Raw genomic sequence first — 26855 nt, forward strand, 5'->3', positions numbered from 1 at the left:
TTGAGATCAATAAAATTAAACTATAAGCCAGGCAGTTGTTCTGCAAAATCATTGGAGGTATATTAAAACAGCACATCAAAAAAAAACTAATTGTCTGTAAAGTACTTTGGCATGTCCATAAGTCATAAAGTGTCTGATATAGATGGTCGGCTTCTATTCTTTTTTAAACGAAGCAAGAGGACTAGAGACAGTAAGGGTTAAAAAAAACCCTAGTTTAGACAGCTTCTTGCCTCATTTTAATTTTTAAAGTTGATTGTATATCTTAAACTTTTATACATCAAATGTATTGTATCAGCATATTCTGGGATAAAGTTTTGTGTATCACGTAGTTGCAATGCCTAATGAAAAAGCTTTTGTAATTACTTTTGTTTTATTAAAAGCAAAATTTTAGAAGACTTGACATCAATCCTTCTTTAATTGGTACAGCAATCAGAATGTTCCAGTGTTAAAAATAGATGTTAATCAAAATCTATTTTCCTTTTATTCATTAACTTTATCTGGAAACTTAAGCATGCTTTCATAATGAAAAAAGGACATCAAAGGAATCTCTATGGATCCTACACAATTTAATACGCCACTCTGCCAAATTATATGGTGCTGGATGGTAATAGAAAAAAGATTATCTGAATTGCTTTGAAATTTCAACAAAAATTAAAACATTTTTTTTTCAAAAAAAATTACGAGGCAAGCACTTCTACATATTAACATAAACCCTTTGAGTTTCAAGAAATGTCATCAGCTGTTAAGACAGATTCCCCTATGCTTTTATATGGAAAAAAAAAGAAAGTTTGCTTTTATTCAACATAAAACAACACAAAATAGAAACTTACTTTAAATTATTGGGTGGAATTTTCCTCTTTGTCCTGGTGAGACAGCACGTACGGTAACAAAATGAAACAAAATATCAGAAAAATCAGATCTTGTCAAGAAATATTCTTCCAATCTTTCCTCAAATGATTTCAGAATCTAACTGTTGAGTGGCCACAATCTGGCTTCATGTATTTACATCTGCTTTAAGCCCCATTTTGCCCTATTTGCATCCCATTTCCAAATCGAGGTACTGAGTAATACAATTTGGAAGCAGACCTTTCGGTCCAACCCATCCATGCCAACCAGCTATTCCAAATTGAATTATTCGAGGAGAAAGTGAGGACTGCAGATGCTGGAGGTCAGAGCTGAAAATGTGTTGCTGGAAAAGCGCAGCAGGTCAGGCAGCATCCAAGGAGCAGGAGAATCGACGTTTCGGACATGAGTCCTAAAGAAGGGCTCATGCCCGAAACATCGATTCTCCTGCTCCTTGGATGCTGCCTGACCTGCTGCATTTTTCCAGCAACACATTTTCAAACTGAATTATTTCCATTTTCCAGCATTTGGCCCATATACCTCTAAACCCTTGCCATCCAGATGCCTTTCAAAAGTGCCTCCGCCATTTCCTCTGGCAGCTTGTTCTATACGTGCACAACTCTCTCAGTGAAAATGTTGCTTTACAAGTACCACTCAAATCTTTCCCCTCTCACCTTAAGCCTAAGGCCTCTAGTTTTAGAATCCCTTCCCATTGGAAAAGAGCCTTGACTATTCACCTTATCTTTGCCCTCATGATTTCATAAATATCTATAAAGTCAACCCTCAGCTTCCAGTTCCCCAGAAAATTAAATCCTAGCTGATTCGGCCTCTCCTTATAAATCAAACCCTCCAGTCCCAGCAACATCCTTGTAATTTTTTTCTTCTGGACCCTTTCCAGTTTAGCAATATCCTTCTTACCATGGGGCAAACAGAATTGTATGGAGTATTGCAAAAGTGGCCTTATAAATGTCTTGTACAGCCACAACATGACACCCCAACTCCTTTACTCAATGCTTTGACCAGTGAAGGCAAGCATGACAAACACCTTCTTCACCACCTTTTCTACGTGAAACACCACTTTCAAGTAACCTGTATTCCTACATTCCTCTTATCAATAGCACTCCCCAGGGCCCTACTATTAACTGTGTAAGTCCTGCCCCAGTTTGCCTTACCAAAATGCAACATCTCACAGTTATATTAATTAAATTGCATCTGCTACTTCTTGGCCCATCTGCTGCCTTCCACTGAAACACTGGACAAAATAAGTTTCCAACAGGTAAATCTGAGTGGGTAGCGAATTGCTTTAGCTCACCAATTGCCTGTTGCAGTCAACAAGCAATTGTTCCTTCTGCACAATGTCCCAGCATGCTCCATGGCCACTGTTCCCATTGACCTTTTATCCATGCAACTCAGTAACAGTAAATCACCTGCCTCATCACATATCATGACTTCTCTCACACCAATTCACCCACTGCTTCAGCCCTTTAATTCTCTCCTTTGGGATTAATGACCATCTACAATTTGGGTGATCCTTCTAGCTGGCTTAGTGTGAAAGAAAAGTTGCATATGTTATGCATCCACGCAAGATGCTTTTATGCTGACAGGAATGCATGAAACCTTCTTTGTGCATAATGGTTTTAATGTACAGGTTACCTGCCTCTGAAATTTAGCTTGTTTTTAAGTGCAGAGGGAGATGCAGGCAGCTGGTGATAATGGGGAGAACTGAACAGTCAATCTATCATTGAGACAGGGGCTGGATATCTCAATGCAGGTCACCGTGCTACATCTGTGTCAGATTTTCAGCGTCTGCTGTCACCTTATGCAAATACACTGCATGGACCTCAAGAAAATGGCAATGTGTGAAAGTTCAAGGAGAACAGTCCTTGCTGGTTTAAAGGGAGTCAGCCAGATGGTATCACATCAGTCAGTCAAGTGGCTCATCTGTTTAAACCAAAGTGGATTGAACACAATGGATCCTTCAGGTCAAATACAACCAGCCTGGGAATTTCAGGAAAATCAGTTGGGGTGCTGTTAAGACATCAGTCTGGGACCGGTCCAGGCTTTCTTACAAAGACACAGAAGGAGAGATGAGTATGGTGCAGTGAATGCAAGAGCAATTAGTGGTCATTCCTGATCAGGAAGGATGGTGAGGTGTCCTCAATGAATGAAAAGGAAGCTCAGATGACAGAAAATTCCTCATTGTTTGGGAAGATGAGGTGGATGTGAACCCTTAAATGGACATGACACGTGCAACTCTAAGACATGTAGTCCATCAGCCTTAATCTGTGTATTGTGGCAGAGTTAGACCAAATAGTGACTCAGTGAATGTGTGGTAGCAGAGAGAAACTTGCGGCTTAGAGTGAAGAAGGTGACTGACCTTCTAGCAACACTGCAGAGTGACCTTTTCATCTTGCTGACAGCACTGACCCACGCTGAAATTTCCATCCAGGCTGGTTGTGTCTGATGGTGTGGCTGTTCATTGTCAATTAGTGAAAAAAAGGAAAGTGCTTCTCTCTAACTATATCCAGGTCTCTGTCCTGGAAAAGAAGAGCTTACTCCATGACATTTGCAGTAGCGAGTGCTGCAATGTGACGAGTCACTTCTGATTTGTAGTATCTGAAGTGGTGCACAGCTGAACTTTAAATATTGCACTAGAGACTTGAAAACAGGAAGATCCCGGCAGTGTGAGTACTTCTGCCTTACTAATCACACAGTTTCTACAAGAAGTAAGCCTAGCATCTTAGTCACATAAGTAAATAAGTGATAAGTGAAACCTTGCAGGAGAAACAATGCAGATCAGAAAATTCATTATTTTCTGTTTGGGTTAGACTAATTTTTCAACAGTTGTTTTTAACTTCTCTCCCCCTCCACATGTTATCCGTTTACTCTGGTTAAACACATTGTGTCACTCTCTGATATCCTCTATGCTATTAACTGCTGAGCATTGTAATGCTGCTTGAATGTCGTAAAAAACACTTGTGAATCTGTGGATGGTGTAGAGCATGACAAACATTTACAATTAAAACTTCTTCCACTAAATCTGCAAGCTGACATTTCAAGATCAAAGTTATTTCCAAAACTGCTTTCAATTTAAATTTTAAAAAATAAAGCAGCAAGGAGTTGAATCCATTTGGTGCTTGTGATCTATTTTACTTTTCTGGAGAGCTGGAAGGGGTGGTGATGTGTAATAAAATCTATAAATGTAGAAGTAGACAGAAAAAAAACAAGATTGTGAAGAAAAGATGAAAGTGCCAGTGACATGAATGTAATTAAAAGCATGATTTGATTAATTTTGGATGATTTGGAACTATTGTCAAATGCATATGGAAAATCAAAAAAAAGGTGAAATTTGTTTATTCAAGATTAAAAATAGTTGTGATATCATTGCTGCATTCATAACAAGCTGGATTGATGGGGTGAATATTTCAGAATTGGCTTTGAGTGTTTGAACTATTAGTGCTGTGAAATATTTATAAAATTTAACAATGTTGTGAATGTCTGATTTCAAAACGATTTAAATTCCACTTTCATTCATGAATTCCTATTTTGTCATTTTCTGGATTATATTATACAAAGATTGTCGATATTTTTTATTTTTCCAAGTTGTGTAAGAAATGATAGCTGAGGAAGCTACAGACCTGTCTGCTTGACATCAATTGGAGGAAAATTGATTGAGACTATAAAACAGGATAATGTTAATATACACTTGGGGGAAAAACAACTTAATACTAGACAGTTAACATAGCTTTATCAAGGGAAGGTCATATTTTACAAATTTAATTGAGTTCTTTGACAAGGTGACACACACAGTGGAGGAGGGTAGTGTTTGGATGTTATATATTTTGAATTTCAGAAAGCATTTGATATAATGCCACATGGCAAGTTGATTGGCAAATTAGAAATACTTTGGAATAATGGGTCCTTGACACATGGATTAGAAGTTGGCTAAAAGATTGGAAACTGAAGAAAAGTATAAATGGGCATTTCTCAGACTGAAGACAAAATGAAAGTGGTGTTCCTCAGGAATCAGTGTTGGAATCCTTGCTTTTTCTGATTTATAAAAATGATTTGAAAATCAATGGTTTAAGCAAAATCTCTAAATCTGCAGCTGGTTCTTAGCTAGGGAGAATCTTAAATTGTGAGGATGACACTGAGTGACTTCAGAGGGATATTGACAAGTTGGCTAATTGGGCAGATACTCTTCAGTTTCAATGCAGAGAAAGGGGATAATTCATTTTGGAAAAATAGTGCAGGCTCAATGATGCAACTTTAAAGGAAGTACAGGAGCGGCGGGACCTCGGGGTTCACGTACATAGTTCTCTGAAGGTGGCCAGGCAAGTTGAAGCGGTTGTTAAGAAGGCAAGGCATAGAGTATGAAAGCAAGGAAGTGATGTTACATCTCTACAAGTCATTTGTCAGACCACATTTGGTGTACTGTGCTCAACTCTAGACACCTTATTTAAAGAAGTATGTTAAAATGCTGGAGATGTGCACAGGAGATTTGCGCAAATGATACCAGAAATGATAGATTTTAGAACAAAGAAAGATTAGAAAAATTGGGCTAATTATCCTTGAAGCAGGAGAAAGTGAGGTCTGCAGATGCTGGAGATCAGAGCTGAAAATGTGTTGCTGGAAAAGCGCAGCAGGTCAGGCAGCATCCAAGGAACAGGAAATTCGACATTTCGGGCATAAGCCTGAAGATTCCTGAAGAAGGGCTTATGCCCGAAACGTCGAATATCCTTGAAGCAGAGCAGACTAAAAGGTGACCTTATTGAGTTATTCAAATTATGAATAATGTTGACAGGGTAACAAAGGATTTTTGGGTTCCAATATTTGGCTCGTCAGTAACTAGGGACCACAGTTTCAAAATTTCAGCAAAAGACCTGGGAATGAGATGAGGAGAAGTTTCTTTACTCAGAGGGTTCTTAGGGTTTGAAATGTACTGCCTGAGCAGATTCCATATGCGTTTTCAAAAGAGAATTGGATTTTCATTTGAAAGTGATGAATTTAGAGGGCTATGGTGATAGTCAACTAGGAGAGAGTGAGGACTGCAGATGCTGGAGATCCGAGTTGAAGAGTACGGTGTTTGAAAAGCACAGCTGGTGAGGCAGTGCCTGAGGGGCTTGAAACATTGATTCTCCTGTTTCTCAGATGCTACCTCACTGGCTGTGTTTTTCCAGCAACACAGTCTTCAGCTATGGTGATGGGGCTAGAAAGCAGGACTCGCTGTGTACCAATACAGAATGACCTTCAACTGTTAGATTCTATAAATCTACTCTAAAATACTGGTTAAGACCTTTCAAATAAATTGATGGATATTTTGAGATGAATACAATTGATGCAGATTTTTAGAAGAATCATAATCATGTACTATGAAGCAAAATTATGGAATTTTGTTTTCAAAGAAATAATATTTATTTTGCTAATGAGCTTCAAGATGAAGTAGCAACTTTGGAATTTTGAAGCATGTTACAAAAGAATTTTGCAGCATCTGAGCTTATATTTGAATGTTAAGGTTATATCTTCTTCCATTAGAAACAATTATTAAAGATAATTGACATATTATGATCAAGTGGTTGACATTTAATTTCTTAGGTTTCTTGCTGTTGAAATCTTCCCCATTGACATACTCACCCAATGGAAGTAAGTTTTAGAAACATTGTTGCTTACTTTCATATTCTTGTAATTCTGTTTTACTGCTTGTGAATTTAGTGTTTAACTCACATTGAGGTGACAAATAAATTAATAACAAGGAATATTCATGATCATGCTTCCATCTTCCTATATGTTGCACCCTCCTCTTTGACCTATCAGCATCATCTCCCATCTGCATCTACCTATCACCTTCCAAGCTACCTGCACTCCCAGCCCCATCTCATCCTCTTATTTATCTCTCTCAGCTTTCTTCCACCACATCCCCCCTGCTACCCTACTCCACATTCCTGAGGAAGGGCTCATGCTCAAAACATTGACTCTCCTGCTCCTCAGATGCTGCCTGACCTGCTGTACTTTTCCAGCACCACACTTTTTGACCCCTTCTTGCAGAAGAAAGATGCCGCTGATATTGGAAATGTAAAATAAAACAAAGAAAAGTCTAAATATTCTCAGCAAACAATGGACACACAATAAAGTTCCACAAAGTAAAGGTATAACGGAATGGGTAATATGTCTATAAAGAAGTTGTTTGAGGAATGGATATTGAGGGATGTGAGAAAGGCTCAACTGCACTTCTGAAAATGTGTTGCTGGTTAAAGCACAGCAGGTTAGGCAGCATCTCAGGAATAGGGAATTCGACGTTTCATCAGGAATGAGAGAGAGTAGCCAAGCAGGCTAAGATAAAAGGTAGGGAGAAGGGACTTGGGGGAGGGGCGATGGAGGTGGGATAGGTGGAAGGAGGTCAAGGTGGGGGTGATAGGCCGGAGTGGGGTGGGGGCGGAGAGGTCAGTAAGGAGATTGCAGGTTAGGAGGGCGGTGCTGAGTTGAGGGAACCGACTGAGACAAGGTGGGGGGAGGGGAAATGAGGAAACTGGAGAAATCTGAATTCATACCTTGTGGTTGGAGGGTTCCCAGGCGGAAGATGAGGCGCTCCTCCTCCAGCCGTCGTGTTGTTATGTTCTGCCGGTGGAGGAGTCCAAGGACCTGCATGTCTAGATTAGATTAGACTTACAGTGTGGAAACAGGCCCTTCGGCCCAACAAGTCCACACCGACCCGCCGAAGCGCAACCCACCCACACCCCTACATTTACCCCTTACCTAACACTACGGGCAATTTAGCATGGCCAATTCACCTGACCCGCACATCTTTGGAATGTGGGAGGAAACCGGAGCACCCGGAGGAAACCCACGCAGACACGGGGAGAACGTGCAAACTCCACACAGTCAGTCGCCTGAGTCGGGAATTGAACCCGGGTCTCAGGCGCTGTGAGGCAGCAGTGCTAACTACTGTGCCACCGTGCCGCCCACATGTCCGCGGTGGAGTGGGAGGGAGAGTTAAAGTCTGCATCTGCAGACCTCATTTTTTACTCCACTGCACTTCTTCAATAAATTACGATTGTATCTTTTAAGATCATCTGAGGAGTGGTAAAGATCTTGGTTTAATGTTTTAGAAAGGTAGGATGAAGGTGTTTGATGCACAAGACAGGATAAAGCTTGTGGAGAACATCAACACAGTCATGTACCTGTCATACTCAGTATTTTGTACCTATGCTACATGCATGTAGTCTCATCTGAACAGTAGCACACTCAATAGTGCAGTATTTCATCAGCTATGTCTGATCCCTTTCATTTGCGAAATTATGGTAAATTCATGGCTCAGCATAACATTCTTGCCTCTGAGTCACTAGGCCTCTGTTCCACGTTACATTCCTGCACTTGAGCAACTAATGCAGACTGCCACTCCAATGTAGCACTGAGGTGCATGCTCAGAAATGTTATCTGTTGGATAAGATGTTGAACTGAGGTCTTGTGTTCACTTTGATGTAAAAATTCCCGAGATATTATTTTGCAACAGGACAAAGGGGTTATCTCTGGACCAGGAGAATAGTTGTCGTTCAATTGGAAAGTGATTATCTGGTCATTATCACATCATTATTTATGGGAATTTGTTGAGTTCATATTGGCTACTGCCTTTTGAAAAAAAAAGACTATTTAATTGGATGTACAGCACGTTGAGATATTTGGTAGCCATGAAAAGTATGATATAAGTGCAAGTCTTTATTTTTCTTTCTAAAATGGACAATTAGATGAGTCTGATGAAGGAAAAAGACAGAGAGACATGATAACTTGACATTCATAAATTGGCTTCTTTTCCACCTTTTTTTCTTGGTATTGTGAATCTTATTGGAGTAGAGTGGCAATGATGCCATCTCCTTCTGACCTAGAGTACTGTTTGTATTTTGACATTACAAAAGTGGAAATAGGTCGTCTTAGTAAAAGCACAGTTGTATGGTCAGAGGTACATTTCAGGGTGAGATATGGAACCAAAGCTTGGTTAAACTTTAGACAGTGGTCAAGGAGAGAGACAAGTTGTGTGGCTAGGAGCGTGTCTTATACTGTTGTTGTTTGTATATGAAGTGGCTCTGACCTGAGAACCATTGAAGAATAACACAATATTGGAGAGAATGGCCTGCAATGCTTCTTCTAGGAGAAAGAGAGGACTGCAGATGCTGGAGATCAGAGCTTACAAATGTGTTGCTGGAAAAGCGCAGCTGGTCAGGCAGCTGCTCCCTTCCCCCAAGTCCCTCGTCTCTACCTTTTGTCTTAGCCTGCTTGGCACACCTTCCTCATTCCTGAAGAAGGGCTTATGCCCGAAAAGTCGATTCTCCTGTTCCTTTGATGCTGTCTGACCTGCTGCACTTTTCCAGCAACACATTTGTAAGCTCTGATCTCCAGCATCTGCAGTCCTCTCTTTCTCCTAGAAGAAGCATTGCAGGCCATTCTCTCCAATATTGTGTTATTCTTCAATGGTTCTCACTGCAAGATTTAGTGGAAGAGGTAGAAAGCAATAAAGTGTTGGGACATGGACAGGTGAGAATTCAGGAGATAAAACAATGAGAATTAAGAGAGATAATGTGATGAGATTCTGGAAGATATAGAGGTGACAATTTCGGAGATGAAACAACAAGATTTCAGGAGGTAAAGCAGTGAGAATTCAGTGAGGGTTCAAGAGATAAAATAATATGTCAGTTGAACTCTGGAAGCAAAGCAATGAGAATTTCAGTGATAAAACCACAAGGGCTCAGGAAATACAACAGTAGGAATGTGAGAGATGAGCCAGTGAAAATGTGAGAGGAGACAGTGAGGGTTTGGGAGGTTAAGTTCTGAGAGCTTTGTGATAAACGCAATCAGGATTCAAAAGATAATGCTGTGAGAGTTTGGGTGAGAAAACAGTGATTGTTCAGCAGCTACCTTCAAACTTGGAAGGTGGTAGGAAGAGCTAAGTCAGGCACAATAAGCATCCCTTGGGTGTACGGCACAGGCAGAGTTCAAAAGATGAAGCCAAGAATTAAAATAGTGATGCTGGCAAAAAAGAAGGAGCTGATTGGTGACTATCTGAGTAATTTTGCTTGCTATTTGTTGGCTCTTGGTTTGTAATGAACAGTCTGTAAAGTAAAGGTATGCTAGAACAGCTCTGCCACTTATAATTTATGATCTGTGACAAATGGAAAGTTGTGGCTGTTTCCCATGCCTGGATGTATAACATATAACACCGTGGGCGGCACGGTGGCACAGTGGGCGGCACGGTGGCATGGTGGGCGGCACGGTGGCATTGTGGGCGGCACGGTGGCACAGTGGGCGGCACGGTGGCACAGTGGTTAGCACTGCTGTCTCACAGCGCCTGTAGACCCGGGTTCAATTCCCGACTCAGGCGACTGACTGTGTGGAGTTTGCACATTCTCCCCGTGTCAGCGTGGGTTTCCTCCGGGTGCTCCGGTTTCCTCCCACAGTCCAAAGATGTGCAGCTCAGGTGAATTGGCCATGTTAAATTGCCCGTAGTGTTAGGTAAGGGGTAAATGTAGGCGTATGGGTGGGTTTCGCTTCGGCGGGTCGGTGTGGACTTGTTAGGCCGAAGGGCCTGTTTCCACACTGTAAGTCTAATCTAATCTAATATGCTGCTAGCTGGAGAAGCTTGAGTTTTGAGTTTTGGAACTCAAACAATGGTCTAAGCAATGGTGGTGCATCCAAAAGACTGAGATTGCATGAATAGATTGTTTAGGGAGATGGTAATGCTATAGGTGAACAGAGTGTAGCCAGAGAGAAAATGGGCGATGGCCAGATAATCCAGGAGAACCAGGAGAAAGTAAGGACTGCAGATGCTAGAGATCAGAGTTGATATGTGTGTGCGCTGGAAAAGCTCAGCAGCATTTGAGGAGCAGGGCAGTCCAAGTTTGGTGCATAAGCCCTTCATCAGGACTGGATGAACCAGGCAGCTAGTACAGCAACTCCCTTTGCTCATCTCACTCACCAACTGGGTTTCCATCTTGGATAATGGTGAGAGAGATGGTTCCTCAGAAAAGTGCAACCAGAGCCAGCTCAGTGGCATCTTGATTGACTCAGCTGCACAAGATTAGTGAAATAAAAGAATGTCTTGATGATTAATGCTCCTGAAGCTGCAGTCCTGAAGAAGGGTTACACCCAAAACATCGACCTCTGCATCATTACCTGAATGAAGAAAAGTTTGCACACTTCAGTGCAGAATGGTTTACCCTGTACCCTGAAACTGCGACCACTGATTCTCAACTTTCAAACATCTGTTTAGCAGTCTTAGAATTTTATCTATTTCAATCAGATCCCCTCTCAATCTTCCAAATTGTAGTGAATAGTTAAAACAATTTTTCCTCATATGACTACCCTATCATCCCCCTATCAGTCTTGTATCTTCTTCACAACTCACTTTCCAACCTTTCTTTGTGTCATCAGCAAATTTAGATACTATAACTTAGATTCTTTCATTCAAATCGATTATATAGATTATAAGGAGTTGAATCCACATCATTGACCCCTCATGGCAGACCATTTGTGACATCCTTGCAACCTGAAAAAGACGAAGTCTGTGCATCCTGTTAGTCATCCAATCTTATATCCATGCCAATACATTACCTTGTACACCATTATCTTTTATTGAACACATGATGTGGCACTTTATGAAACGCCTTCTTGAAAACTAAATAAAACATATCTACTGCTTCCATTTTGTCCGTAGTATAGGTTACTTCTTTAAAGAACTCCAATATATTATTTAAACATGATTTCCCTTTGTTAGAGCTATGTTGACTCTGCTTGATTACCCTGAGCTTATCCAAGTACTCTGGTACAATATCTTTAGTACTAACTTCTAATAGTTTCCCTTTGACAGATCTGAAAATGTGTTGCTGGAAAAGTGCAGCAGGTCAGGCAGCATCCAAAGAGCAGGAGAATCGATATTTCGGGCATGAGCCCTTCTTCAGGAAATCCAAAGAGCAGGAGAATCGACGTTTCGGGCATGAGCCCTTCTTCAAGAAGAAGGGCTCATGCCCAAAACGTCAATTCTCCTGCTCTTTCGATGCTGCCTGACCTGCTGCACTTTTCCAGCAACACATTTTCAGCTCTGATCTCCAGCATCTGCAGTCCTCACTTTCTCCCTTTGACAGATGTTAAGCTAACTGGCCTCCGCATTATTTTTGAGAGATTGAATATTGACAGTAAACTATCTGAAATCATTTTTGTTTTTCGACAAATGGTGCTAATTTTGACATTAGATGATCCAGCGAATCGTTGATATCAAATCAACCACCTGTTAAATAGTTCCTCAATTTTGTTTCCATGACTTCACTGACCTGACACCCATATATTATTGTCTAAAGTCTAATCTTTGAGGAGAAAGTGAGATCTGCAGATGCTGGAGATCGGAGCAGAAAATGTGATGCTGGAAAAGCGCAGCAGATCAGGAAACATCCAAGGAACAGGAGACTCGACGTTTCACGAATAGGCTTCTTCAGGAATAGGGCTTATGCCTGAAACGTCGAGTCTCCTGCTCCTTGGATGCCTCCTGACCTGCTGCGCTTTTCCAGCAACACATTTTCAGCTAAAGTCTAATCTATATCAATCTACCTCATATTTTTAGCCTCAGGAAACATTTAGGCCTGTGGATCTGTCACACCAAAGAGCTGTTCAAATTAAGTGGCATCCCACAGGACACATTTTTATTCTGTTATAGAGTCGCCGTGATACTGTCAGATTACCAGGAGAGATTGGAGGTAGAATTCTATTCTGGTAAGAAAGAAAGAATTTATGGATGATCTGGGTAAGGGACTTGGTTAAATTTGTTCATAATAAAATGGGAGAAGTGCTACCTTCCCAACTTAAAGCATTATATCATAATTTGCACCAAATGACTGCAAAGGTCTTACAATTACATAACAATCTTTCCTTTAGAGTCTCCAACATAATGTGGGCATTCGAATAATTTATATTTCAACCATTTCATGGGGCTGAAAGAGATCCAACAACTAGAGTGAAATTCACTCAGTTGGATTAGATTTGAATCAGAGTTGATGTTGCAATGAAGCAGGTTGCATTTGGTAATACAATTCCAAATTATTTATAAATATTACAAAAGTTTTGTTTTAATGCTAATGCTACCAGTTAGACATAAAAGAAACTGTGACTATAAACTGCAACTGCATCCACTATAAAAATTAGAATGTGCCATATCAATCTGCATGTGTACCAGACGTCTCAATTTCTTTTATAATCTTGCTGGTAGCATTAACATTAAGACAAGAGTCTTGCAATATTTATGCAATATTTTAACTTGCATTAACAAATTCAAATTTCTTTCCCTGCACTACTAACTCTCAATCAAATCTAATCCCGTTGAGAAACATTCATTCTAACTTCAAGCTCTGCTTGCTTCAAAAACATCTCACTCGTTAAAAATGTTAGTTTCATATTTTGGTTGAGTTTCTCCCTTTTTTGCTGTTTACTCCATTATTTATCTGGTCTCATACAGCTGAATGAATCAGGGCCTATTTCATCAAGTCATCTCTGATTTTTGCCAGACTGCACGTTCTGTATTCTCACTCAATCCAAACAAACCAGTGCCAGACTAATCCAGATACAAACTCAATTCTGTTCTTACTCCAGGCCATTCAGCTTATATGTCTCATCCCCTCAGTGCCCCAGGTGGTTAGGTTTCATGCCACCAATTATGACAATTACAGCACTAACTAAAGCATATTGTGCAGCATTGTATAAGATGATAATTCTGAGGGGCCTTGAGGTGCAGTGGTATTGGCCTTACCTCTGGGCTAAGAGAGCCAAGTTCAAGTCCCACCTGCTCCAAAGCCATGTGATAACCTCACTGATCAAGTAAATTTGAAAATTGAAGATGGTGTCTCTGAAATGTTTCATGCTCATGTGTCTGTGGTTGAAATCAAAGAGTTTGACTGTTGCTGTCAGAGAGTGCAAATGTATCTATATCAGTTCCCTAAGGTCCCAGTAATGATGCCTGACCAAATGTAGCAATGCATATTGCAGTGAAGCCTCTTGTTAGATTGCTGTAGTTTCTACAGATTAACTATGAAGGCGCATCCTTTACCACTAATCATTAACTAGGCCTAAGATAAAGGAAAGACAGAGAAGAATTTGTGGCAGTGAGCTACCTCAAACAACCTTTCCCAATGCAATATACTAGGAAAGATTTCAAACACAGTATTGAAGGAAGAGTAGCAATCTGGGAAAATGGTGCATATGGAATTTTAGTGATTAATATGTTGAATATGAATATAAATCATGAGGGCAAAATGTTAGCATTTATAGTTAAAATATGGCACCAAACTTGTTGGATAGTAAGATATCCACCATGGCTTGGGGTGGGTTATGCCACCGGACCACACATTTCTCATTCTTGTTATAAATGCAAGTGAGATGTTGTACCACTCATTTGGCAAATCACATGGTGAACACGCCAGAAATTCAAGCCACTAAGAGGACATGTTAAGATCAAAGTCTCTGGTGCTGTTGGCTGGACTCTATTTTGGACATTGCAAGCCAGTGGCGTTCCCTCAGCCAGTAATTGTCATGCCAAAAGATCAGAGAATGTGTCCAAAGAACACCCAATTGGCACCAACATTCACACAAAATGCACTGTGAAGGCTGATGGACAGGGTCACAGAGACCAGGGTCTGTGGTGTTCCCACTTACTGCTTCAGCAGGTATCACGCTCAAGCCACGCAGCCTGGCAGACATAGAGCTTGGATCATCATTGAGGATTCACAGAAAAGCATGGGCAACAGTGCTGCAAGAAAATGAATGATTTGCTGTGTTTTGCAAAGGGTAAGTGACACCATCTTGCCTCCACTGCCTGTTGCTTACAGCTTTCTCAGCTGAAAATTCCTTCCTGATGAAGGGCTTTTGCCCGAAATGTCGAATTTCCTGTTCCTTGGATGCTGCCTGACCTGCTGCGCTTTAACCAGCAACACATTTTCAGCTCTGATCTCCAGCACCTGCAGACCTCACTTTTTGCAGCTTTCTCACTCAGTCTGACTCATCCATTGCAAACGTATCTTACCAAGGCTGACAGAGCGTAAGCTGCAGGGTTTCAGATTGAGGTGTGCACATTTCTGAAGGGCATTGACAGAGGAGATGAGGAGAAACCTTACTCCTTAATAGTGGAGCCAATAACAGGGGAACATAGCTTTAACGTAATGAGCAGGAGGTTTTGAAGGGATTTGAGATAGACTGTTTTTACTCAGATGGTTGTGGGTAAGTGGAAGTCACTGCCTGAAAAGATGATTACCATCAAGACATTTAAGAACTATTTAGATGAGCTCTTGAAATACCATTGCATACAAGGCTATGAGTGAAATGTAGAAAATGGGATTGGAATAGATGCATGTTTAATGACCACTACACATTAGGTGGGCCAAAGGGTCCCTTTTTCTATGCTGTAAAAACTCTCTGACTCATTAGAATTTTATATGTTTCAATCGCTGTTCTTCTCCCATTCTTCTAAACTTTGTTAATTATGATCTTCAAAGGACAATTGTGCCACCCCTGGTATCAGCCTACTGAACCTCCACTGCATTTCCTCCATTACAAGTATATCTTTCTTAGGTGGGGATACCGGAACTGCACACTATACTCTGGCTGTGCTCTCATCAAAGCCCTGTAAAACTGCCGTAAGAGACCCCTACTTCTGAATTCCAATCTTCTTGCAATGAAGGGCAATATACTATTTAGGAAGAGAGAGGGCACAGCCAGAATCACCTCCAATCAGGGGAAATGTGACCCCTCAGAGGAAGAAGCATAAAAGCACTCATCTGCACCCTTCAGCAACTCAAAAGCCTTCCCCTCTGTGGGTGCAATATCTGGATTTGAGGCAGACTGATGGGCACATCACTAACACATTCACAGCTACTGAATGTCTCTAATGTTCAGACAATTGTGGAAATCAGGCACTTCAGGGTGTGCATTGAAGTATTGACAACAGTAAATATTCTTGACGTCAATTTATAGAATATGAATGTTTATCTAAATGGTGTAGAACAATTCACTTGCGATCACTTGAGTTTTCTTTTGAGTTATGGCTAAGTTATTGGAAGACAGAAATCTAGCAATGGCAACATACTTAGACTTTCATAAGAACTAGGATCAGGTATAGGCAATTCAGCTCCTTAATATGAGTGTGGCTGATCTCATCCCATCTCAACTCCACTCTCCATAACCCTTCTCATTACTAATTAAAAGACTGTCTATCTCCTTTGTAAATTTACTCAGCATATTTAATACACAGGTGGATCTGATAGTTGTAAATGAAATAAAAACAGATGAAGGTAAGATTGGCTCTTAAAATAGGTCAAAAATCGGTTTGAGAACAGAAAGCAGAAGGTGATAATGAATGGATGGTCTGTTTTCTAAGCTCAGTATGATTGGTTTCTGGATCTAATGTTGCTTGCAGTATTAATAAATGACATAATTCAATCAGTCCTGCTAACAATGAATCCTATTTTGTCATGATAGAAGCATGATCTATGTTAATCTTTATACATTGCTGCCTCTATCAAAAAAATGTACGACACAAAGTAATTCTCCACAACTAGTTGTTTCTTTCCAATTGTGGTTCAAATATTTCCAATGGAGGACAGACAGCTGTGGTAGAGTCTGCGCTACATTGAAAGAGTCGACTCTAATCTGACACCATCACTGGAGGAAGCCCTGGTGCACGGTTTCATATGTTCTTTTGCTACTGTTAAGTTTATGATTCACCCCATAACCAGCTCCCCCTTCCTTTCCCATTGCATATCATGAATGCAATGGTAGCTTATGAAGGGGACAGTGAGTTGTATAAATGATAACTAAATTATACAAAGAAAGGAGTGTTTAAAGAGAGGTGGGATGAAAAATGCTGAATATGTACTGTGGGGGTTCAACTCATCTTTTTAGCTTGAAGGACTGGCATGAAATTTGTTGCGATTATCAAAGTTTAAGAGGTTTTATTCCTGAGATCTGGCTATCTTGATTCCAAGCTTAACAGGATTAATGTGATGTAACTGTGCTTTTGTCAAAAAGAGCTGAATGGATGAAAACTTGCAAGTTGGTGCCCTAGATAAGATTAGAAATTGAATTGCTAAGTTTAAAGTTGCTGTTAAAGTTGTGATAAATGTTCCAAATGGGCTGGTTAGTTGGAAACCTAGAAGTTGCCAGAAGTTAGATTATTGTCTCATTTGTTATTTAAAGGCTGGAGAACAGAGAATTACCCGTGTAAGATAACCAAAAAAAAATAATGAAACCCAAGAAGGCAGGTTTGGTCTGTGTGACAACTGGACAATCACGCAGCCTCAAGGAGATAGATTCAGTCAATCCAGATCAAACCAAGTGGCAAACAAAGAATAGAAAACCAAGGAACTGTGTCCCAACATGACAGCTAGATGTCCCAGGATGAAGTAAGTTTGAGGTCAAAGGACTGAGCTGATCAACCTCACTATTTTGACTCTTAGAGAAGCCTTGTACAAAAGGACAATAGGTAATGTTACGTACTTCAAGATGAAGTAGGTTGATCAACCATGGTCTGATGTTAGGCTGACTGGTCAGCAATTATATTTTGAATTCTTTGTATGGATGAAAATGGAACAGCTAGGATAGATGGGCTTCAGATTGGCTCCATAGGTTGGTGCAACATCGATGGCCGAAGGCCCTTTACTGCGCTGTAATGTTCTATTAGGTTTTAACAAAAAGGGTTTGAAATAGTGGGGTTACATTTGCCACTCTCTAATTTGTAGGAAATGCTCCAGATTTAATAGAATTTTGGAAGATGACCACTAATGCATCCAATATTTCTTGGGCCACTTCCCTTGGAATGCCAATTATCATGTCACACACTTATCGTCACTCACAGCTTGGGAAGATTCCAATTTGCCTTTTCTGCAGTACAGAGATTGCTCTCCCCATCTCATAAACACATAAGCTGTTCACCTGCCAAGGATTTAATTACAGAATTGTCTTCATGTTGGTAACTTCAAGCATCCGCCACTGAGCAGGACTGGCGCTCATGCCCAAGGGGCAATGTTTGTTAAAGTGATCAGGGAGGCTTTAAACTAAACAGGAGAATGAAACTAAAGGATTCAGAGGCAATAAATCAAGGACAGGAACAAAAGGCAGAAAATGGAATCAGAAAGGAAATAGACAGATGTATCAGAGGCCATAGTCAAATAGAGCCACAGTGGAAAAAAAATGGGAACATCACAAATAATGTTAAGAAAACAAGCCTTCAGGCTTCATGCCTTAATGTGCAGAGATATTGCAATAGAGTGGATGAATTAAACAGGCAAATAAGGAAAAATAGGTATGGTATAATCAGGATTATGTAGACACAGCAGTAGGATGATCAGGGATGTGAACTGAACATCGAGAGTATTTCGTGTTTTGGTGGGACAGACAAAAAGGAAAAGGCAATGATGTTGTTTGCTGGATAAAGAGAAAATTGTGGCTAAAGGGAAGAGTAGGCAGTGAGCAGCTGATGAACGCAAAGGGACAGGTGGTCTGTGGTGCATTTGTTCTAATGCGAGAAGTGTAATCGGTAAGGCAGATGAAATTAGGACTTAGATTGGAGTACCTGGGAGTGTGATGTTTTTGCCAGTTTTGAGATTTGGTTGAGGGAGAGGTATGATTGGCAACTCTATATTCCAGGATATAGATGCTTCAGGTTGGATAGAAAGCGAGGTAAAAGGAATGGAGGAGTTGCATTACCAGTCAAAGAGGATATCACAGCTGGGTTGAAGGAGGGTACTATGGAGGACTCAAACAGTGAGTCAATATGGGCAGAGCTCAGAAACACAAAGGGTGCGGTAACAATGTTGGGGCTGTACTACAGGCATCTCAACAGCAAGCATGAGGTAGAGGTACGAATGTGTAGACAGATTGTGGAAAGATGTTGGAACAACAGCATGGTGATGATAGGAGATTTTAATTTTCCCAGGATTGACTGGGATTCACTTTGTGTTATAGATTCATAGAGTCATAGAGATGTACAGCATGGAAACAGACCCTTCGGTCCAACCTATTCATGTCGACCAGATATCCCAACCCAATCTACTCCCACCTGCCTGCATCCGGCCCATATCCCTCCAAATCCCTCCTATTCATATGCCCATGCAAATGCCTCTTAAATGTTGCAATTGTACCAGCCTCCACCACTTCCTCTGGCAGCTCATTCCACACACATACCACCCTCTGTATGAAAAAGTTGCCCTTAGGTCTCTTTTATATCTTTCCACTCACACCTAAACCTTTGCCCTCTAGTTCTGGACTCTCCAGCCCCAGAGAAAAGAGTTTGTCTATTTACCCAATCCATGCCTCTCATAATTTTGTAAACCTCTATAAGGTCACTCCTCAGCCTCCGATGCTCCAGGGAAAACAGCTCTATCCTGTTCAGCCTCTCTCTATTGCTCAAATCCCCCAAACCTGGCAAGATTCTTGTAAATCTTTTCTGAACCCTTTCAAGTTCCACAACATCTTTCCGATAGGAAGGAGATCAGAATTGCACGCAATATTCTAACAGTGGCCTAACCAAGGTCCTGTACAGCTGCAACATGACCTCCCAACTCCTGTACTCAATGTTCTTACTGATAAAGGAAAGCATACCAAATGCCTTCTTCACTATCCTATCTACCTGTGGCATCACTTTCAAGGAGCTATGAACCTGCACTCCAAAGTCTCTTTGTTCAGCAACACTCCCTTGGACCTTACCATTGAGTGTATACGTCCTGCTAAGATTTGCTTTCCCAAAATGCAGCACCTCGCATTTATCTGAATTAAACTCCATCTGCCACTTCTCAGCTCATTGGCCCATCTGGTCAAGATCCTTTTGTAATCTGAGGTAGCTGAAAATGTGTTGCTGGTTAAAGCACAGCAGGTTAGGCAGCATCCAAGGAACAGGAAATTCGACGTTTCGGGCCAGAGCCCTTCATCAGGAATGAGGAGAGTGTGCCAGGCAGGCTAAGATAAAAGGTAGGGAGGAGGGACTTGGGGGAGGGGCGATGGAGATGTGATAGGTGGAAGGAGGTCAAGGTGAGGGTGATAGGCCGGAGTGGGGTGGGGGCGGAGAGGTCAGGAAGAGGATTGCAGGTTAGGAGGGCGGTGCTGAGTTCAAGGGAATCAACTGAGACAAGGTGGGGGGAGGGGAAATGAGGAAACTGGAGAAATCTGAGTTCATCCCTTGTGGCTGGAGGGTTCCCAGGCGGAAGATGAGACGCTCTTCCTCCAACCGTCGTGTTGTTATGTTCTGGCGATGGAGGAGTCCAAGGACCTGCATGTCTTCGGTGGAGTGGGAGGGAGAGTTAAAGTGTTGAGCCACGGGGTGGTTGGGTTGGTTGGTTCGGGCGTCCCAGAGGTGTTCCCTGAAGCGTTCTGCAAGTAGGCGGCCTGTCTCCCCAATATAGAGGAGGCCACATCGGGTGCAGCGGATGCAATAGATGATGTGAGTGGAGGTGCAGGTGAATTTGTGGCGGATATGGAAGGATCCCTTGGGGCCTTGGAGAGAAGTAAGGGAGGAGGTGTGGGCGCAAGTTTTGCATTTCCTGCAGTTGCAGGGGAAGGTGCCGGGAGTGGAGGTTGGGTTGGTGGGGGGTGTGGACCTGACGAGGGAGTCACAAAGGGAGTGGTCTTTGTGGAATGCTGATAGGGGAGGGGAGGGAAATATATCCCTGGTGGTGGGGTCCGTTTGGATCTGAGGTAACCCTCTTCACTGTCCACTACACCACCAATTTTGGTGTCATCTGCAAACTTACCAACTGTACCTCTTATGCTCGCATCCAAATCATTTATATAAATGACAAAAAGTAGAGGACCCAGCACCGATCCTTGTGGCACTCCACTGGTCACAGGCCTCCATTCTGAAAAACTACCCTCCAACACCACCCTCTGTCTTCCACCTTTGAGCCAGTTCTGTATCCAAATGGCTAGTTCTCCCTGTATTCCATGAGATCTTACCTTGCTAATCAATCTCCCATTAGGAACCTTGTCGAGCGCCTTACTGAAATCCATATGGATCACATCTACCGCTCTGCCCTCATCAATTCTATTTGTTACTTCCTCAAAAAACTCAATCAAGTTTGCGAGACATGATTTCCCATGCACAAAGCCATGTTGACTATCTCTAATCAGTCCTTGGCTTTCCAAATACATGTACATCCTGTCCCTCAGGATTCCCTCCAACAACTTGCCCACCACCGACATCAGGCTCACTGGTCTATTGTTCCCTGTCTTGTCCTTACCTCCTTTCTGAAACATTGGCACCACGTTTGCCAACCTCCAGTCTTCCAGCACCTCACTTGTGAATATCGATGATACAAATATCCCAGCAAGAGGCCCAGCCTCTTGTCTAGCTTTCCGCAGGGTTCTAGAGTACACTTGATCAGGTCTTGGGGATTTATCCACCTTTATGCATTTCAAGACATTGCAAGGGATCACCATCTATTTCCTTACAGTCTATATATCTTCCATATCCTTTTCCACAGTAAATACTGATGCAAAATACACTTTTAATATCTCTCCCATTTTCTGCAGCTCCACACAAAGGCTGCCTTGCCGATCTTTGAGGGGCACTAATCTCTCCCTAGTTACCCTTTTGTCCTTAATGAATTTGTAAAAACCCTTTGGAGCAGACTTTGTAAGGACCATCCAGGAGGATTTTGTAGAGCAGTATGTAAATAGTCCAACTCAGGAAGGGGCCAAACTGGACCTGGTGTTGGGGAATGAGCCCAGCCAGGTGGTTGACATTTCAGTAGGGATTACTTTGGGAATAGTGATCACAATTCTGTAAGTTTTAGAATACTCATGGACAAAGATGAGAGTGGTCCTAAAGAAAGAGTGCTAAATTGGGGGAAGGCTAACTGTGGCAAAATTTGGGAGGAGCTGAGGAATGTGAATTGGGAGCAGCTGTTTGAAGGTAAATCCACATTTGATATGTGGGTAGTTTTTAAAGGGAGATTGATTAGAGTGCAGGGCAAACATATCCCTGTGATAGGAGAAAGTGAGGACTGCAGATGCTGGAGATCAGAGTCACGAGTGCAGTGCTGGAAAAGTAAAGCAGGTCAGATAGCATCCAAGGAACAGGAGAATTGACACTTCGAGTATAAGCCCTTCAACAGGAATCATTCCTGAAGAAAGACTTATGATTGAAGCGTCGATTATCCTGCTCCTTGGATGCTGTCTGACCTGCTGTGCTTTTCCAGCACCACGTTCTCAACTATGTCCTTGTGAAAATGCAGAATAGAAATGGCAAGATTAGGGAACCATGGATGACAGGTGAAATTATGAGACTGGCTAAGAGGAAAAATGAAGCATACATAAGGTCTAGGCAAAAGAAAACAGACAAAGGTTTGGAAGAATATTGGGAAAGTAAGACTGATCTGAAATGAGGAATTGAGGGCTAAAAGGGGTCATGAAATATCTTCAGCAAACAGGGTTAAGGAAAATTCCTAAGTCTTTTATTCATATATAAGGAGCAAAAAGGGTAACTACAGAAAAGGTTGGCCCATTCAAGGACAAAAGAGGGAAGTTATGCGTGGAGTCAAAGAAAATGGATGAGATTCTTGATGAGTACTTTGTGTCGGTATTCCCCAAGGAGAGGGACATGATGGATGTTGATGTTATGAATAGATGTTTGATTACTCTAGATCAAGTCAGCATAAGGAGGGAGGACGTGTTGAATATTCTAAAGGCATTAAGATGGACAAGTCCCTAGGTCTGGATGGGATCTATCACAGTTTACTGAGGGAAGGAAGAGAGGAAAGCTGGGGCCTTAATAGTTATCCTTGCAGTATTCTTGAACACAGGTGAGGTCCTGGAAGATTGGACAATTACTAATGTTGTCCCTTTGTTTAAGAAGGGTAGGAATTCAGGCAATTATAGACCAGTGAACTTGATGTAAGTGGTTGGGAAGCTGCTGGAGAAGATACTGAGGGATAGGATTTATTTACATTTAGAAGAAATTGGCTTATCAGTGATAGGCAAAATGGTTTTGTGCAGGGAAGACCATATCTTACCAACTTCATAGAATTCTTTGAAAAAGTGACAAAGTTGAGTGATGAAGGAAGCACTGTAGATGTCATATACATGGACTTCAGTAAGGAGCTTGATAAGGTTCCCAGTGGTAGGCTGATGGAGAAAGTGAAGTCGCATGGGGTCCAGGGTGTACTACCTAGATGGATAGAGAACTGGCTGGGCAACAGGAGACAGAGAGTAGCAGTGGAAGGGAGTTTCTCAAAATGGAAAACTGTGACCAGTGGTGTTCCGCAGAGATCCGTGTTGGGACCACTATTTTGTGTGGTATACATAAATTATCTGGAGGAAGATATAGGAGGTCTGATTAGTAAGTTTACAGATGACACTAAGATTGGTGAAGGAGCAGATATAGAAGGGGACAATCAGAGAATGCAGCAGAAGATTGGAGAGTTGGGCCAAGAAATGGCAGATGGAGTTCAATCCGGGCAAAAGTGAGGAGATATATTTTGGAAGATCCAATTCAAGAGTGAACTATACAGTAAATGGAAAAGCCCTGGGGAAAATTGATGCACAGAGAGATCTGGGTTTTCAGGTCCATTTTAACCTGATAATGGCAATGCAGGTCGATAGAGTGGTCAAGAAGGCAAATGGCATGCTTTCTTCATCAGACAAGATATTGCGTATAAGAGTTAGCAGATCATGTTACAGTTGTATAGGACTTTGGTTCGGCCATATTTGGAATACTGCATACATTTCTGGTCGCCACATTACCAAGAGGATGTGGATACTTTGGAGAGGGTGCAGAGGAGGTTCACCAGGATGTTGCCTGGTATGGAGGGCACTAGCAATGAAGAGAGGTTGAGTCGATTAGGGTTATTTTCATTAGAAAGATGGAGGTTGAGGAGGGTCCTGATTGACGTCTATAAAATCATGAGAAGTATATAGACAGGATGGAAAGAAAGAAGCTTTTTCCCAGAATTGGGGACTCAGTTACTGGGGGTCATGAGTTCAAGGTGAAAGGGGAAAACTTAAGGGAAATATACGTGGAAAGTTCTTTACGCAGAGAGTGATGAGTTCCTGGAATGCATTACCAGCTGAGATGGTAGAGGCGAGCACAATAGCGTTCATTTAAGATTTATCTAGACAGGCACCTAAATGGGCAGGGAGCAGAGGGATACAGATCCTTAGAAAATAGGCAACAGGTTCAGATAGGTCATCTGGATCAGCGCAGGCTTGGAGGGCCAAAGAGCCTGTTCCTGTGCTGCAATTTTCCTTGTTCTTTGTTCTTTAATGCAATAGTGAGAAAGGATATTAGCTCTGATGATATGGAATCTGTGTGGGTAACATTGAGAAATACCAAAGGGCAAAGAATATCAGTGGGTGTTATATTTTGACCGCCAAACAGTTGAGATAATGTTGGGAATGGCACTAAACAGAAAAGTAGAGGTGCATGCAATAAAGGAGTAATTATGAGCAGCTTTCATCTCTGTGAAATTGGGCAAATCAAATTAGGAGCAGTACCATAGAGGAGGAATTCTTTCATGGTATGTGAAATGATTTTCTGAACCAATCTGTTGAGGAACCAATAGAGAAGTGGTTATCCTAGACTGGGTATTGTGTTATGAGAAAGGAATAATTGGCAATCTAGATGCACAAGGTCCCTTGACAATTAGTGATCATAAGATGATATAATACCTCAAGAAAACGGAAACTGATGTAGCTTATTCTGAGACAAAGGTGTAAAGTGCAAATTGGCTATGAACGATTGGGAGATGTTACTTCAAGAGATGACAGTGGAAAGTCGATAGCAAATGTTCAAACAGAGTATGGATGAACTGCAGCAATTGTTCATTTATTTCTGGTGCAAAAGTAAAACAGGAAGGCAGGCCAAACCATGGTTTACAAGGGAACGTGAAACAGGATTATATCCAATGTAGCAATATAAAAATCAGCCATAAATAAACAACAAACCCGATGAGTGGGAGCAGTTTAGAATTCAACAAAGCAAGTTAAAGTGATTGACTAAGAAGGTAGAATGGAGTACAGGTGTTGGCTTGTGGGAGACATAAAAACTAACTGCACAAATTCCTGTAGGAATATGAAGGGGAAAAGATTGCTGAAGACAAATATAGGTCCCTTACAATCAGGAACACGGAAATTTATAATGAAGAGCAAAATTATGACTGACCAACTAAATACATAGTTTGGTTCTGTGATCACCGAGGAGGACACAAATATCATAGTAGAAATAAGATGTTGTGAAACTGGAAAGGGTTCAGAAAAGACTTACAAGGATGTTGCCAGGGTTGGAAGATTTGAGCTATAGGGAGAGGTTGATTAGACTGGGCCTGTTTTCTCTGGAGCGTCGGAAGCTGAAGGGTGACCTTATAGAGGTTTGTAAAATCATGAAGGGCTCAGATAGGATAAATAGACAAAGTCTTTTCCCTGGAGTGGAGGAGTCCAAAACTAGAGGGCATATGTTTAAGGTGAGAGTGGAAAGATATAAAAGAGACCTACTGGGCAACTTTTTCATGCAGAGGGTAGTACATGTATGGAATGAGTTGCCAGAGAAAGTATGGAGACTAGTACAATTGCAACATTTAAAAGGCAGTTGGATGGGTACACGAATCGGAAGGGTTTGAAGGGATATGGGCCAGGTGCTGGCAGGTGGGACAAGATTAGGTTGGGATATCTGGCCGGCATGGATGAGTTGGACTGAAGAGTATGTTTCCGTGCTGTACATCTCTATGACTATGACTAAATGTTGGGGAACTCAAGATTTAGTGAGAGGGAGGAACTGAAGAACATCTGTATTAGTGAGAAAATAGTATTGGAGAAATTGATGGGACCAAAGGCCAATAAATCCCTAGTATTTAAGAAAGTAGCCCAAGAAATAATATATGCATTAGTGATAATCTTTTATGATTCAATAGACTCTGGAACAGATTCTACAAATGTAGCCTAGTTAAAAATCACACAACACCAGGTTATAGTCCAACAGGTTTAATTGGAAGCACTAGCTTCGGGAGTGCCATTTCTTAATCAGGTGGTTGCCTTATAGGTGGCGTTGGACTATAACCTGGTGTTGTGTGACTTTTAGCTTTGTCCACCCTAGTCCAACACCGGCATCTCCAAATCATAATGTAACCTAACTATTTAAACAAACACCTGATGAAGGAGTGGTAGTCCCAAAGCTTGTATTTCCAAATAAACCTGTTGGACTATAACCTGGTATTGTGTGATTTTTTTTAACTTTGTTACTATTTACAAAGAAAGATAGAGAATAAAACTAGGAATTATCGACCAGTCAGCCTGACATTTGTATTGTGGAAAATCCTAGAGTTCATTACAAAAGAGTTAATAGCAGAGTCGCAAGTTTGGATAGAGTCAGCGTGAATTTACAAAAGCAAACTTGTGCTTGACAAATCTACTTGAGTTCTTCCAGGATGCAACTCGTAGAGTTGATGAAGGAGTGTCTGTGGATGTGGTTCATTTGGGCTTTCAGAAGCTTTTAGAATGATTCAGTGTGATTTGGACAAGGCTGAGTGAGTGAGCAAATGCATAGCAGATGCAAGATATTGTGCATAAATGTGAATTTATCCACATTGGTAACAAAGACAGGAAAGCAGATTATTACCTGAAGAGCAATACGTTGAGTGAGGGGCAAGTGCAATGAGAGCTGGATGCTCTTATACACCAGCCACTGAAGGTAAGCATGAAGATGCAGTGGGCAGTCAGAAGGGCAAATGGTAGGTTAGTCTTCAGATGAAGAAGATTTGAAGACAGTTGCCTGAATGTTGAACTGCACTTGTACAGGGTCTTGGTGATACCAACCCGGAATATTCAGTTTTGATCTCCTTACCTGAGCAAGGATGTTCTTGTTATTGAGAGAGTGCAGTGAAGCTTTACCAGACCAATTCCCAGAATGGCAGAACTGACTGACACATGAGGAGTGGTTGATTTGGTTAGAATTATATTAACTAGATTTCAGAAGAATAAGGGGACCTTCTCATAGAAATCTCTAAAAT

Source organism: Hemiscyllium ocellatum, chromosome 4 (genome assembly GCF_020745735.1).
Source record: "Hemiscyllium ocellatum isolate sHemOce1 chromosome 4, sHemOce1.pat.X.cur, whole genome shotgun sequence".
Classification (NCBI taxonomy): domain Eukaryota; kingdom Metazoa; phylum Chordata; class Chondrichthyes; order Orectolobiformes; family Hemiscylliidae; genus Hemiscyllium; species Hemiscyllium ocellatum.